The 15,979-nt window shown below is 42.0% G+C and overlaps 1 long non-coding RNA gene across 1 annotated transcript; it reads left to right on the top strand.

Annotated features, from left to right (window-relative positions):
- Nucleotides 1–1,366: 1,366 nt before the first annotated feature.
- Nucleotides 1,367–2,261, top strand: LOC128503635 (uncharacterized). Its single transcript, XR_008355272.1, has 2 exons — nucleotides 1,367–1,440; nucleotides 1,871–2,261. It is a non-coding gene; the product is annotated as an uncharacterized LOC128503635 (long non-coding RNA).
- Nucleotides 2,262–15,979: the final 13,718 nt, after the last annotated feature.

The following is a 15,979-nucleotide window of genomic DNA, read 5'->3' as shown; positions in this document are numbered from 1 at the left end:
AAATGGTTAATCTCAAACCCTATAGAATACCTGAGGCCCGGCGGGAGGCTATAAACATAGAGGTCGAATAAATGCTAAAACTTGGAGTCATTGAGGAACCCCAGAGTGACTGGAGCAGTCCTATTGTATTGGTGCCAAAACCTGATGGCACATGGAGATTCTGTAATGACTATCGGAAGTTGAATGGCATGTCAAAATTTGACGCATACTCAATGCCAAGAGTTGATGAGTTAATAGAAAGACTGGGTAAAGCACGCTATTTGACAACTCTAGACCTGACAAAAGGTTACTGGCAAGTCCCTCTCACAGACCGGGCCAAGGAAATAACAGCCTTTTCAACACCCAGTGGCCTATTTCAGTACACTGTATTGCCATTTGGGTTATATGGTGCACCTGCCACATTCCAACGAATGATGGACAGAATTCTTAAACCCCATACTCGCTATGCCGCTGCTTATTTAGATAATGTTGTCATCCACAGTACAGACTGGGAATCCCATCTTCCAAAAGTTCAAGCAGTGCTTGATTCTATCCGCTCGGCAGGTTTAACTGCCAATCCTTCCAAATGTACTATTGGCTTAGAAGAGGCTAAGTACTTAGGATATTCAATTGGGAGAGGATTGGTTAAACCACAAACTGCAAAAGTGGAAGCCATACAAAAATGGCCACAGCCACTTACGAAAAAACAAGTAAGGGCATTTTTGGGTTTGACTGGTTACTATAGGAGGTTTATTCCAGATTTCGCTACCATTGCTGCTCCTCTAACTGACCTCACTAAGGCAAGGTACTCAGTTATGGTTAAGTGGAGCCCTGAAGCAGACAAAGCTTTAAAAAAGACTGAAGGAGGCTATCTGTGCCCAACCAGTCTTAGTAACTCCGGACTTCACCAGAAGCTTCATAGTTCAGACAGATGCTTCTGATGTGGGCTTAGGAACTGTCCTTTCCCAGGAATATCAGGGTGAAGAACATCCTGTGTTCTTTTTGAGCAGGAAACTAAACCCACAAGAGAAAAACTACTCTATTGTAGAAAAGGAGTGTCTCGCTATTAAATGGGCATTATAGTCTCTTAAATACTACCTGCTAGGTCGGAAATTCCGATTAATAACAGATCACGCACCTTTGACTTGGATGTGTCAAAACAAAGAGAAAAACTCCAGAATTACCAGGTGGTTTTTGAGTTTGCAATCCTTTAATTTCACAGTGGAACACAGGGCAGGCCTCAAACAGGGAAATGATGATGGCCTTTCCAGAGTACATGCTCTGATATCCATGGTCGCTCAACCCCTTAGGTCTGAGCTGGGGGGGGGAGGATATGTGACAAAAGGTGTGGTAAAGTGATAGATGGCAGGTATATTAGACCAGCCTGCTTTAACCCCTTCCGTACCGGGACGTACCTGGTACTTCCTGGTTAACAGTCACCGGTAGACCGGGACGTACCAGGTACGTCTCCTCCAAAAAACGCCCCCACATCACCACAATCGCGGTGATCGCGGGGGCGCTGCTGCTGCCGTCTGCCCAGGAGTCCTGGGCAGACAGCACAGCCTGTCTAAGCCCTCCCCCAAGCCTACGATCACTCCCACGGAGTGATTCTCTAGGCAGAAACAGCGATTGCAGAAAAATCTGCAATCGCTGTTTCAGCTGCCACAGGCAGCTTCAGGGAAGGGGTGGGGGTGTTGAATGGGTCCCCACACAAGTGTGGGGGCCTGATCCAACACCCCCCTGCTGCCTGATCGCTCCATGAGAGCATCAGTGCAGCGTTAACCCCTTCAATGCCGCGATCGCTGCATTCAATGCCGCGATCGCGGCATTGAAGGGGTTAATTCCCGTTTTTTAGGGGGTTCTGCTACTGGTGGTCTGCCTGGAAGCCCAGGCAGACCTCCAGCAGCAAAAACGAACCCCCAGAAGTCCTCTGATCAGCCCTGTAGGGCTGATCAGAGAGACTCCTCTCCCACAATCTCCAGTCCACTGGAGATTGTGTCCCAGCTGCCAGAGGCAGCTTCAGGGACAGGGAGACAGGGCTCTTTGGTCTCCACATTAGTGTGGAGACCAGCCCCCCCACCCCCACCCCCCATAGTTAACCCCTACCCCCCCTCTTCCTCAATTAACCCCTTCAATGCTGCGATTGTTTATGACCCCCATCGCAGCATTGCAGGGGTTAATATTAGTCCCCACAAGCTTGTGGGGACTAAATATCAATCAATGCTGTGCTTCAATGGAGCATCAGCATTGAAAGAGTTAAAAAAAAAAAAATTAAAAAATAATTTTTTTTAAAAAAATACTAATAAAATAATAAATAAAAAAAATAATAAAAAAATAATAAAAATAATAATAAAAAAAATACCAGCACTGACCTGAAAGTCCAGGGTGCTTCCAGGTCAAATGCTGGGCTGATCAGATCGCTCCTGGCCAATAGGAGTGATCGGATCATTATGGCAGCCCACGGATGACCCTGCTCTACAAAGAGAGAGGGGTCATCTAGGGTAATTATGAAAAAACACAAATTATTAATAAATGAAATAATCATAATTATTACCTGATCACTTGTCGGTGACATTTTAAGTCGCTGATTATTGATCGGTCTCCCTGATTGATGTCAGCGGCCTAAACCTGTCACTTACAAGCAATCTGATAAAAAAAATATTTCAAAAAATGTAAATGCACATGTTCCAGTTTTGCCCTCATAGCTTCCTCAAAAAATGCATGAACCATGCATGTGAGGTCTTGTTGGAATCAGGGGATCTTGGTGAACAAAATGTGGTGTTTTCTTCCACTGTTGCACTTATGGTGTGCAAGAAATTCAGTGCAACATTGAAATGTATGCGTTAAAAACGCAATAAAATAATTTCCCTGTGAAGTTTGGCAGAAACGAGTGAAGAAATGGCTAGCTGAAAACTGTCAAAACTACCCTAGTTGAACACCTTGACTTGTCTACTGTTCATAAATATATACTTTTATGGGGTAATTTACAGCGGGGGGCTTCCAAAATGTCCCAAATGGGATATGGGCCCAGGAAACCAATTTCTGAAAATTCCAAATGTGAAAAGGAAAATGCGCATGTTCCAGTTTTGCCCTCATAGCTTCCTCAAAAAATGCATGAACCATGCATGTGAGGCCTTGTTGGAACCGGGGGATGTTGGTGAACACAATTTGGTGTTTTTTTCTGCAGTTGCACAAATTCTATACAAAATATAATATAAAATCTAAAGCAACATTGCAACATATGCAAAAAAACCCAAAAAAATATAAAAATACCTCAAAATTTGGCAGCAACTGGCGATAAAATCCCTGTTTGAAAAGTGTCAAAATGACCCTAGTTGTACACCTTGACTTATCTACTTTTCATAAACATATAATTTTGGGGGGATAATCAGTATCTGTGACAACTATTGCAGTTATTAGACTACCATGCCAAATTTGCAAAAAATTACATTTCAAAAACACGATGCATGCCTAGCAATATTTGCCCTATACTGGTCAAAATAGATGAAAATCCTGGCCATGTTGGGTGGTTTCCAAATCAGGACAACTCAATGAATATATTTGGGATAATTTTTTCCCATTGGTTCAATGTGTGTACAATTTGTATGTATACAAAACTGTAAAAAAATGCGTTTTTTTCATTTTTTCACCACTTTTTCCAGTTTATTTCAAACAAAACAATGTACTACCCAGCTTAATATGGTTTCAAATGAAAGCCCTACTTGTCCTAAAAAAACAATATATGATTTGTGTGGGTGCACCAATTAATAAGAGAGAAATTACAGTTGAAGAAAGACATGGCAAAAACACAAAAACGGCTCCGGTCCTTTAGCGACACGTTAGTATCAAAATCCCGGTCCTGAAGGGGTTAAAATATGTCCCAGGGAAATATGTTGTTTGTTTACAAACTGCACTACTGTCAGTTTGCAAAACATGGTAAGGGTCCCTGGGGCGGAGCATCTGGAAGAGCAGGGTGGGCCAGTGCTCCAACAGCACTAATTGCTGTTTTGATCCAGTCCAGAGCCTGCATTCTGGACAGGAGCTCCACAGGTGTGGACTAAGTAACAGCTCACCTGTGGCTGATTAATTAGCAGGCAGAAGGTTAAAGGGTTTTGAGCCTGATTCAGAGAAGGAAGCCACTGTTATGCCAGCTCGGAGAGCTGATAAACTGAGGGGTGGTTTCTCTCTGCAAAGCCATATTGATGGTAACTTGTGACCTGTTTTGTCCTAAGCAAGTGCTAAAGCAAAGACTGTTATTCTACTTATAACTGCTGCTGTTTATTCCTTTAAAATAAACATTGAAGCTGAGCTGGATGTGTCCTGGACCCTAGAAGACTGTGGTTACAGCCAAGATCCTTGACAAAAATCCCAAGGAAAAGGGAGGCCTGTCACAAACTTTACACCGTACCTCGAGCGCTTGGACGGGATATACTGTTTGAAGTTCAGTCTACCCTTGAATAGGACCAGGGACTCATCTATAGCCACATTTTTATCGGGGGTATAAATTTCAGGGAATTTACTTGAAAAATTAATAATGGGCCTCAATTTATATAAACGGTCAAATTGGGGGTGCTCTCTAAGGGGGCATTGGGAATTGTCACAAAAATGTAAAAATTTTAGGAGCCCAAAGTACCTGTTCCGGAGCATTATTTGGGGAAAAAGCAGGGGTGGATATTATGGGATCTGTGCTCCAATATGATCGTATAGTGGGCTTTTTCACAATGCCCATCATAAGGGTCAGGGCCCAAAATTTTCTAATTTCATGGGAGTCAGTGGGGTACCGGGTCTGGCTTCTGTCTCCTTGGTCAGCTGCCTGACACTGGGCTGCATAGATGTTTGTTTGAGCTGCTAGCAGCTCAAAAAACTCGGGGGCAAACATTAAATTGGAAAATGACTTTGGCTCACTAGCATCAATGTCACATCTGATGCCAGGAGTCCCAGTAAAAGCAGGGATTACTGGGTCTATCATATTTGGGGGCACCCAATTATATTTAGAGTCAGGCTCTCCACGCCTGGCTTTAGCAGATGGACCCTGGCCATCATCTTCTTCCTCTGACTCGTCATTATCTGACGCACAGCTAGATTAATCAGATATTGGATCAATATCTGATGCAGTCAGAGTGGCATCGTCGTCTGACGCAGTCAGAGTGGCTTCGTCATCAGACTGAGTGAGGAAGTCATAAGCCTCCTCAGCGCTGAAGACACGTTGCACCATTGCACACGACACCTATCTACCCAATTTCTAAAACAGGTATTTGGGGGTTTATATATGATGTGGTTTTGCACTAAACACTGCAGCTCTGCAAAATTATCTCACTCTCTCCTGGACTCCCGTGCAGCGGCAGGGATGTGTCCCTGACGCTGCACGAAGGGCTAGACGTACCGGTACGTCCATAGGGGCTTCTTAGTGGGCGTTGTTTGGACGTCCCGGTACGTCTATAGGGGATTGAAGGGGTTAAATTCCTTTTAAGGATGTTGCGGTGCATACTAGACTTGAGCGCCAGCCAACTCTTTGTGTTCGTCTTCATGGGGAAAAAACCTTTGTATTCCACGAATATTCACCCATTCCTGTGTTCGGTTCAGGTAAATATTTGTGTAATACAAAGATTTTTAATACGGGATTAACACGGTATGCAGCAGCTTTGGCGCCAGGATTTTAAAGGTCTGTACGAGCAACTCTATTGGTCGCAGGCAGGGGCCTCCTCTGCCATCAACCAATGAAGTGCAGCTGCTCTTCATTGGTTAACAGTGGCGTCTCCAGCTTTCATATTTAGGGGGGGCACATGGGGGGCCAGGGACCAAAGTAGGGGGGCCAATATAAAACGGTACATATACACTATATATATATATATATACATATATACATACACACGTTAGACGTGCATTTTAACTACATAATATGTATTTATCTCTTTGAAGTAAAGACTGTGATTAAAATGTGATTTCAAAATAACAGCTAAAGTGACAGTTATTTTTCATTCTTTAATATTAGCCCCTGCTGACAATATATATAAATATTAGACCCTGCTACAGATATATAGAAATATTACACTCTGCTTCCGATATATATTAATATTAACCCCTGCTGCGGATATATATTAATATTAGCCCCTGCTGCGGATACATACTAATATTATACCCTGCTGCCGATATACATAGAAATTATACCCTGCTGCCAACATATATTAATATTAGCCCCTACTGCCGATATATATTATTAGTCCCTGCAGCCAATATATATAAATATTAGCCCCTGCAGCCAATATTTATTGATAATAGGCCCTGCAGCCAATATATATTAATGTTAGCCCCTGCTGCCGATATATATAAATATTAGTCCCAGCTTCCGATATGTATTAATATTAGCCCCTGTAGCCAATATATATTAATATTAGACCCTGCTGCCAATATATTTGCCACACTGACTGCAGATCAGGGGAAGACAGTGAGAGTCAGTGCAGTGTTCCCTCCTTCTGACTGCACCGTGACATTGAGAGGTCCTCTCCCCTGTAATCATCCCCACAGTCCCTTTGTCCCCTCATTCACTAAACCATACCGCTCTTTTACTTACACCCTGTAGTTCAGGTATAGATCAAATAAACAACACATGGAAACAGCACACGCAACTGAATGAGATTAAAAAAAAAACCTGTATCTGCAGGTATACATAAATAATGTATGGAAACATAGCAGATACAGATCAACAGGATTTGACACACTATTTGACATCCAAACAACTATAAATCATTCTTTTTTATCACATTATTAAAATCCCAGAAATCAAAAAAGTTAAAAGGCCCAAATAAATTAAGGAGATTAGACATAATGGAAACTTCAACAAAACTTTTAGCCATTAATGCATCACAACCATCTTAGCACTGCGTCACCAAATGAACACCTCATCACAGATAACACAATGCATACAGCTGCATATAACTAAGCTGAGTAGCACTTGGTCTGTGAAGGCCTGTGAAACCAAAGGGGAATAGCGTCCTGTATAATGAAATCAAGAATTGAGTTTCACAAACTCTGAACCAACATCTAACTTTTAATAATATATTCAGATTGAAATAAGAGTAAATAACACAAAACCTTTACTTTTCCTCTGATTTCTAGGCCTAGAAAGTTTTGTCCTCTGAAGTGACCACAAAATCTGGATAAATAAAAATTACAAAGTTCTATTTTAACCCTCTACAGCAAGTAAAGTGCCAGGAAACAGATGACCAAACTCATATCAGGACAGGGTCTGCCACACTGACACCCAAACACATACACCAGGACAGGCTCTGCTGCCACATGGACCCCCACATCAGGATGGGATAACCATATAAAATGCCTTCCACATTGCTTTGCTGTTTGTGTGTATTGACCCTTGTGTATTTGTGCCCCCCCAGCCACCCTCCCTTTGTGCATTTTTGCAATACACCCTTGTGTATTGATTTATTTGATGCCCCCAGCCAGCCCCCCCTCCCTTGTGTATTGATTTATTTGATGCCCCCAGCCAGCCCCCCTCCCTTGTGTATTGATTTATTTGATGCCCCCAGCCAGCCCCCTACCTTTTGGGAATTGATTTATTTGATGCCCCCAGCCAGCCCCCCTCCCTTGTGTATTGATGCACCAACCCCTTGTACTGGTTAATATAATGGCCCCCATACCCATGTGTATTAACCCCCCCCAGTTTGTGTATTGATATATGTGACATCCTTCTAACCACCCTGATGTGTAATTATGTCCCCAGCCACCATCTTTTTGTATTATTTAATTTTCCCAATGCAGCCCCCCTTGTTAATGTCCCTCCTTCTGTCACCTCCACTATTTATTTAAAATAAAATACTTTTTTTGCTGGCCTTCATTCTTCCACTGTAACACAGCAGACTGCTCTTCTCCCTCATGCTCTTCTCCCTGTCAGGCAGTGACAAGCAACTGTTCCGTAAGAGCCCGCCCCCTTCAAAGGGGCGGGACGAAGAGCCTCAGTCAGTGATCGGCATGCCTGCAATCCATTAAGCAGCCAGCGGAGGCGGTTTTACAGCCGCTTTGAAACTGTCAGTCGCATCGGCTGCAATTAGAGCTTAGCGTTTCAATTGGGGGGGCACACTGGGGGGCACAGCATAATGTAGGGGGGGCCATGGCCCCCTCTGGCCCCCCCCTGGCGACGCCACTGTTGGTTAATGTCAGACAAGCCCCCTGTTGGCTACCAATAGAATCGCTCGTACAGACTTTAAAAATCCTGGTGCCGAAACTCGGCGTGGGGTCTCCCTACTCCAGGAGTTAAAGGTCCATACGAGCGACCAATAGAGTTGCTTATACAGATCTTTAACTCCTGATGGCAGAACTTGGCCTGAGGAAGTTCTAGGAGTTAAAGATCCGTTTGAGTGACTCTATTGTTCGCCGGCAGGGAGCTCCTCTGTCATCAACCAATGAAGGGGATCAATAGAGTCGCTCGTACAGACCTTTAACTCCTGACAGGGAAACTCTGCCTGGTCTCCCCGCTCCAATAGTTAAAGGTCCGTATGAGCTGTGGAGGTGGCATGCAGACTATGCCAGACACCTTAGGGAGCATTATAACATATTTAGATTAAACAAATTTAAATTAGTCATTATAGGTGTAAAAAGAGTTAGTGATCTGACCTAACTAAACAACGTTTGGCCAGTTGAATTCACATGCTGACAGAAAGGACAGGCGGAGACTTTTATTTAAATACAAATATAGCCCCCTGAAGCTCACATTAAAGGGCAACTGTACAACTATAAATAGTGTATTGCATTGTCTGTGAAAGCAGTAGGGCCTGTTCGTAAACTTTTGTTTAGTGTGAGGCTTTTGATCTTATTTTGTAAACGTGATGTCATTGTCCCTAGAAGAACTGTGTCTCCCCAATACCTTTGTTACAATCTTTACATTCTTGTTGCAGCTCCTTACATCTCTGTTACATTCTTGTTACCATACATCTTCATTACCAATGTAACCCTGTGTGTGTTAGCCTTCATAGGCTTCATCACAGTATTAAACACTCTATTTTCTTATCAAAGAAACATTTTCTTGTGATTATTCGAGCTACGTGGATTTAAGCTATTTACCCCTAGACGAAGGTGTGTTGGCACCTGGAATCCCCTTTTCCAAAATATAACCCATTTCCGACACAAGCGACCAATAGAGTTGCTCGTACAGACCTTTACCAGCTACTTTATTGGTCGCCAGCAGGGAGCTCCTTCATTGGCACACTGACTGCAGTCTTCCCTCCTCCTGACCCTACTGTGACATTGAGAGGTCCTCTCCCCTGTACTCATCTCCATAGTCCCTTTGTCACTCATTCTCCTTTACTTAATCCCTGCACTTATTTAAATCCACAGCGTTACAAATAGCAGTACGCAGCAGATCCACAAACTCAGCCCCCAACGCAGCAAAGACTTTCCATTGACTAATGGTAGTTCTGGACATCTTTAAGCCTGAGAAGAAAACAAAACTGATTTGAGGATCTTATCTAGGAACTTGATCTTTCCAAGTAGATTAAGAGACATGTCTTGACACATGCAAGGAATGCAACTGCCATTCTTTCTTGTTAGATGAAGGACAAAAGGTAGATAAGCATACCTGGGAACTCTCCGGGTTTGACCCAGAGATCTCCAGGTGAAGCTCCGGTTCTCCAGGTCAACACCCAAATCCACCTACTCCAAGCGTGCGCGTGACTTGGTTCTGGTGGTAAAAGGGTTAAAATTGACATCTGGCCTAGACCGGAAATAGTGATAAAAATAAAAATATCCACCCTTAATACCACCCGCAATGAACTATAATGATATAACTAATATCATAACGCTGCCACCACCAAGACAATTTATAAATTGGTCCCCCAAGCAAATTAGACTACAAATCCACACAATATACTTTAACACAATAATTAGGTGATTTCAAATTACCAATAAAATGGTCTCATGAGGTAACATGAGTCTTTACCAGACAAAGGCAGAACTCAATAAAGGAATATTTATTATGAACAAAAAATAGTCACAGTGCATACAAAAAAGATGATAAACTGATTATTTACACCAAACAGGCAAAATAAAAAGGAGAAATTACAGAAAACTTAACTACTCACTTGAATTGTAAAGTAACAGTTCTTCTGGCCCCTAGTAAGCACACTGACCAATTTCCTCTCATTATCTTTATACCTTTTCCAGTTCATCTCGAGTTTCCAAGCTGGCCCAGAGGTGGTATAAGCGGAGGGAAGGTGTACCTACAGGAACCATAAGTGACCTCCCCCTTGTGTTGTGGAAACATATCAGTCAAAATAACTAATTTTCATTTTATCATCCCTCCTGTGCTTGCCACAGCAATAATTCATGCATTTATGAATTTCTTGTAAATTATGAAGTCCATAGATATGTCACACTTGCTACTTATGACTGAATATCAGACTTCACAATTCCTTCCAAACAGCTTAAGTTGCACTACCCATATTTGTATTCTTTTGGTAGGGTGTGCTTTCCCCGTTCTAGATATGCACAAAAGGAGGTATGATTATGAATGTATGGGTTATTATTGATGTATGTGTTGGATATGACCTGGATATGAAATGGTTTTTCTGATTGCTAGTGGTCACTTAGTATATCAAAGAATCCAGTATCTATGAGGGGATACAGTCATATGGTGGATCAAGTAGACATAGCTTCAAAAGACAAATTTATCTGATAAGACCTTTTGGCACCACATGCCTGTACAATTATTAAATTAAACCCTCTCATGCTGAAATTCGTCATCCCTACCGGGTAGCAAGTCCGTGTATGCACTACACATGTTGGCGTGACAGGGCTTCCTACCCATTTGCCCCATAAATGGGTGTGTTTCCCACCGACATCAACGGGAACACCCTCAACATCAGCGGGAATGCCCACCGACATGAGCGGGACTGCCCAGCAGGGGAAGGCTCCGGGTAGCCAGAGTGAAGAAGTTCCCAGGTATGTAGATAAGATAATCCTTTGATTAAGATGAAAGATTGAGAACACCTTAGGCCAGAGTTCCAGGAGAGGGGTTAAGGACACTTCACCTTCATGAAACCTTAGAAATTGCAGAGGTATGACTGCAAAGAACATACTCTTAAGAATGACAAAGGAAAACTCTTTTATTGCTGTGAATGAAGAATACATCTTCAATAATCTGGGCTGTCAAATTCTGGTGGTCGCTAGCAAGAAAAGTTGAACTTTTATATTATCAGCCAGTCTTTGCTCCCTAAAAACACTCAAGGTAGGCGGTTGGACCCTAAGTATAGCAGGATAAGGCATTTACCAAAGACTAGCCAGAAAAATAGTGCAACATCAGGGTCTATAGGTCATGTCCTCCAAACCTTACCTGGTCTTTTAGATCTTGGCATACTTGACAGATGTCACCTGTTAGACTGTAGACTGTAAGCAGTCATCAGCTTCTGCTAAATCTCCAAAGAGTCAGCTTTAGGGAACTCAGACAAGGATGCAGGACTGGACTCTGATGGTTCAATCTGCTTTCCTTTGTCTTTAGGTCCTTGCTTAAATATATTTCCTGGTACATTTCCCTCCTGCCTGTCACTTTTTGACATTTTGGGGCCCTGCTGTCCAGCTTAATTGTTATTGTTGAGACTAGATTTGAAACATCTGCATTCTGTAAGTAATCAACTCTAACTACAGAAGGGGGAAAAAATGAGTAATGCTCTGTGTGTACCTTGAAGTGGTTCATTAGATTTCAACTTACCGGACTAGGTGCGTGTTGGTATTTGAAACATCAACCTTTGGTCACAGCTGAGATTTCCACATGTTTACCGGTCAACCAAGTTCTAGAAGAGTCTCGACATTTTGCGCCTAAAGCATAGCTGATGACTTGTTCAGGTAGGAGAAGACCTTGATGCTAGTTTTGTAAAGAAAATTGTCCACCACAGCCATGATTTAAAGGTAAGCAGCAAAACCCTGACTTGGAGATGCATCATTCCCTCTCCTGATAGTACTCCAATATGGAAGTAATGCTGAGGAGGATCTCAAATAGGGACTAGAGGGTAGTTGTCCTATAAATCCAGGGTGCCTGGTAGTCTCCTGGAGACAGGGATTCCAACAGTGATTGTTTGACAGCAAGGTTTAATTGGTAACCTTTGACCAACCACAGGTCATATAAATCTGACAGTAGACAAAAGCCATAGAGCACATCTCGAATGCCCCTTTTTGCTGATGTAAAGACTCAGACCTTAATCAATCCCTGGTCTTGTCTTACATTCAGGGTAGCTTTTTGCATATGCAAACATATGCAAACACAGAAACCACTTACCACTTTTGACCAGCTTGAAAATTTACCATTTATAACAACTCTCTGTTCTCTATTTCTAAGCCAATGTTCTACCCAAGAACCCAATTTGCATCTAGACCAATTTCCTTCAGTTTGAATACTAACCTATTGTGTGGAACCGTGTCAAACGCCTTGGCAAAATCCAAGTAGATTACATCCACTGCAACACCCTGATCGACACTTCTACTTACTTCTTCGTAGAATTCAATTAGATTAGTTTGACAGGACCTATGTTTCATAAAACCATGCTGATTTCTTGAATATTATCCCTAAACAGCCCTTCAAATACTTTCCCAGCCACGGAAGTTAAACTCACAGGTCTATAATTTCCGGGCACGGAGTTTAAACCCTTTTTGAAAATAGGAACCACATCTGCCTTCCTCCAATCCTCTGGTACAATTCCTGAAAGAAAAGAATCCCAAAAGATTAGAAACAGAGGTTCACTTATTTCCTGACTCAGCTCCTTAAGTACTCGTGGGTGAATACCGTCAGGCCCCGGAGCTTTGTTAACATTAATTTTCTTTAGTTGCTGCAGCACCTTGTCCTGAGCCATCCACTCACAGTTTGACTGAAAATTTTTCTCAATGGTCCTATGTATATCCATTGCCATAGGTTCCTCCTTAATATATACTGAGGAAAAATAGTCATTTAAAGTTTCTGCTTTTTCCTGGTCCTCCTTAACCAACACTCCCCTTTCTGTTTTTAATGAACCTACAATTTCATTTTTTCTTTTTTTTGAATTTATGTACTTAAAGAATTTTTTGGGGTTAGTTTTGCTCTCTTTGGCAATCACTCTTTCATTTTCTAGTTTAGCCCATCTAATCACCTTTTTGCATGCTTTATTGGCTTCCTTATATCTTATATAGGATGCCTCTGATTCGTCTGATTTAAATGCTGCAAAAGCCATTTTTTTATTTTTAATTTTCTGCTTAAGTCCCCACTAAGCCACATCGGTTTCAATTTGTTTCTTTTATATTTGTTTCCTAGTGGTACATACTGAGAAGTGTACCCTGCTAATATTTGTTTGAAAATACTCAATTTTTCCTCAGTATTTTTATCCCTGAAGAGCTTTTGCCAGTCTATAAGTTGTAAAGCTGTCCTTATCTTTTTGAAATTGGCCTTCTTAAAATTATACGTTTTAGCATTCCCCATGGGCAATTTCTTTTTTGAGTTTATTTCAAAAGAGACCATATTTTGATCACTATTACCCAAGTGCTCCCCCACTTGAATGTTAGACACAAGATCAACATTTGTTTGTTATCACCAGATCCAAACAAGTATCCTTTCTAGTTGGTGCTTGTACCAGTTGTGACATGAATGTGTCATTTAACAGGTTCAAAAACCTGAATCCCCTTGCAGAACTACTAGTCCCTCTATCCCAATTTATGTCCAGGTAATTAAAATCTCCAATAATTAACGTGTTTCCCAGATGTGTAGCTATCTCAATTTGCTCTAACAGCTGCTCTTCCTCATCATTATTAACATTAGGTGGTTTATGACATATCCCAACCAGTAGTTCTTTTCCTTTTTTTGCCCCAGGTTGATATCTACCCATAAAGCTTCCACAAATCCCTTGTCGCCTTCAAGATGCTTAATATTTGACTCGTTAGCTCGTTGTTAACATACAAGCATACTCCTCCTCCCTTCCTGCCTTTTCTGTCCTTCCTATATAACATATAACCTTTTAAGTTAACTGCCCAGTCATGGGTCTCATCCCACCATGTTTCTGTTATGCCTATTATATCATATTGCTTAGTATATGCTATTGCCTCTAGTTCTCCCATTTTGTTATTTAGGCTCCTTGCATTAGCAAACACACATTTAATATTACCCTGAGTCTCTTGAATTTTATGAGAATTTTTATTAATACATACCTCCTCTGTTCTGATCTTGCCCCTCTCCTTTCTGCGCTATCTCCATTTTCAAGATCCCTGTGTCCCTCCCCCCCTACCACTAGTTTAAAAACCCCTCTAGCCTTCTAGCCATCCTCTCCCCTAGCACAGCGGACCCTCTTCTGTTTAGGTGCAATCCATCACCGCTATAAAGATTGTACCCAAGCGCAAAATCAGCCCAGTGCTCTAGAAAGCCAAAACCCTCCTTCCTACACCATGACTTTAGCCACGCATTTACCTCCCTGATCTCCCGCTGCCTTTCTACTGTTGCCCGTGGCACAGGTAATATTTCTGAAAATACTACCTTGGAGGTCCTTTTCTTCAGTTTATCTCCTAATTCCCTGAAATCATTCTTTAGGACCTTCCATTTTCCACTGACTTTGTCATTGGTACCAATATGGACCATGACAGCCGGGTCTTCCCCAGCCCCTCCCAATAATCCATCCACTCTGTCAGCAACAGGGTTGAGCCTATCAGAACGGCAGATTATCTACTCTCTTAATAATAGAGTCCCCTACCACCACAACCTGTCTAGCCTTTCTTAAGCTCTCAACCCCACTCATACTAGAGGGGTTGTTCCCTCAGCTGTTAGAAGGAACAGCTTTCTCCAGTATAGCTACTCCTGAGCTGATGCACCCAACATCTTCACTCAAGTGGGCAAATCTGTTAGGCTGCACAAGGTCAGGACTAGCTAAACCTTTCCTATTTCCTCTCCCTCTGCCACCACGTGTAACTGTTACCCAGCTACATGCCTGTTCCCCAGCTGACTTATCTCCTCCCTCTTCACTACCTGCACACACTAAACTCTGCTCAGTGAGCAGCAGACTCCTTTCAAGATTGTCTATCTCTCTCAAAGTTGCAATTTGCTTCTCCAGATCTCTAATATGAGCTTCCAGAGAAACCACTTGCTCACACCTGCCACAGAGGTATGGACCCTGGACGGATTCATCCAGGCATGCATACATTAGGCAAGATGTGCATTGAGTCAGATCATCAATTTTGCTAACTCCCATAACCATACTCACAATCAAGTATAAGAAAAAAAATAAAATAAATGAGAATCTACAAAATAACAGTTAAACAAGAACACCCGTCAAAAATAAACGGTTAAAAGTACAGAACTATAGTTCAACAAAAACAGTCCAATAAATATATAGCAGTATAAATACAGTACCTTGTGGAACCCCTTTTTCTCTTTCCAACTCATGTTTCTTTTTAACTCCTGCTTAAAATAGCCTACTTGTAAAAGAGGCTCAAGTGAGCAAGCTCTGAGTTAGTTGGGGCTATATATAGATAAACCCACACAGGTGAAACTAGGTAACCACTCCCCTCAATTAACTGAGCTGCAGCACACAGAAGAAAAAAAACACACCAAAAATAAAGCACCCAAAACAGTAATTAAATGCAACCAAATAAAGCTTTACTTTTACAATCACCAGTTGTACTCCTCCAAGGGAACTCCTGTTTCTTTTTAACTCCTACTTAAAATAGCCTACTTGGAAAGAGACTATCTCAATGCAGAAGCAACTCAAGTATATATTTCTGTAAAGCAGACAACCCAGAGAATCCTATCAGGGGTATTTCGACATTTTTCATACAGCCATTTGGCCACCATTCACTGTCAAAGGTGGCCGCAGAAATTATTTCCTGTGCTTTTCTTCACCAACATTTCTGTGTTGCTTAGAATTTCTTGCACAGGGTATTTGTGATGGCAGAGAAACCCAGCCAAAATTGTTAAGCTGCATCTCCTGATTACAGAAATACCCCACATGCTTAGTTTTTTTACTTTCTAGAGGGCCACATCCATCCC

The sequence above is a fragment of the Spea bombifrons genome, chromosome 8 (assembly GCF_027358695.1).
Source record: "Spea bombifrons isolate aSpeBom1 chromosome 8, aSpeBom1.2.pri, whole genome shotgun sequence".
NCBI classification, from domain to species: domain Eukaryota; kingdom Metazoa; phylum Chordata; class Amphibia; order Anura; family Pelobatidae; genus Spea; species Spea bombifrons.
The sequence above is the reverse complement of the archived record's forward strand: the minus strand, read 5'-3'. Positions and strand labels throughout refer to the sequence as shown.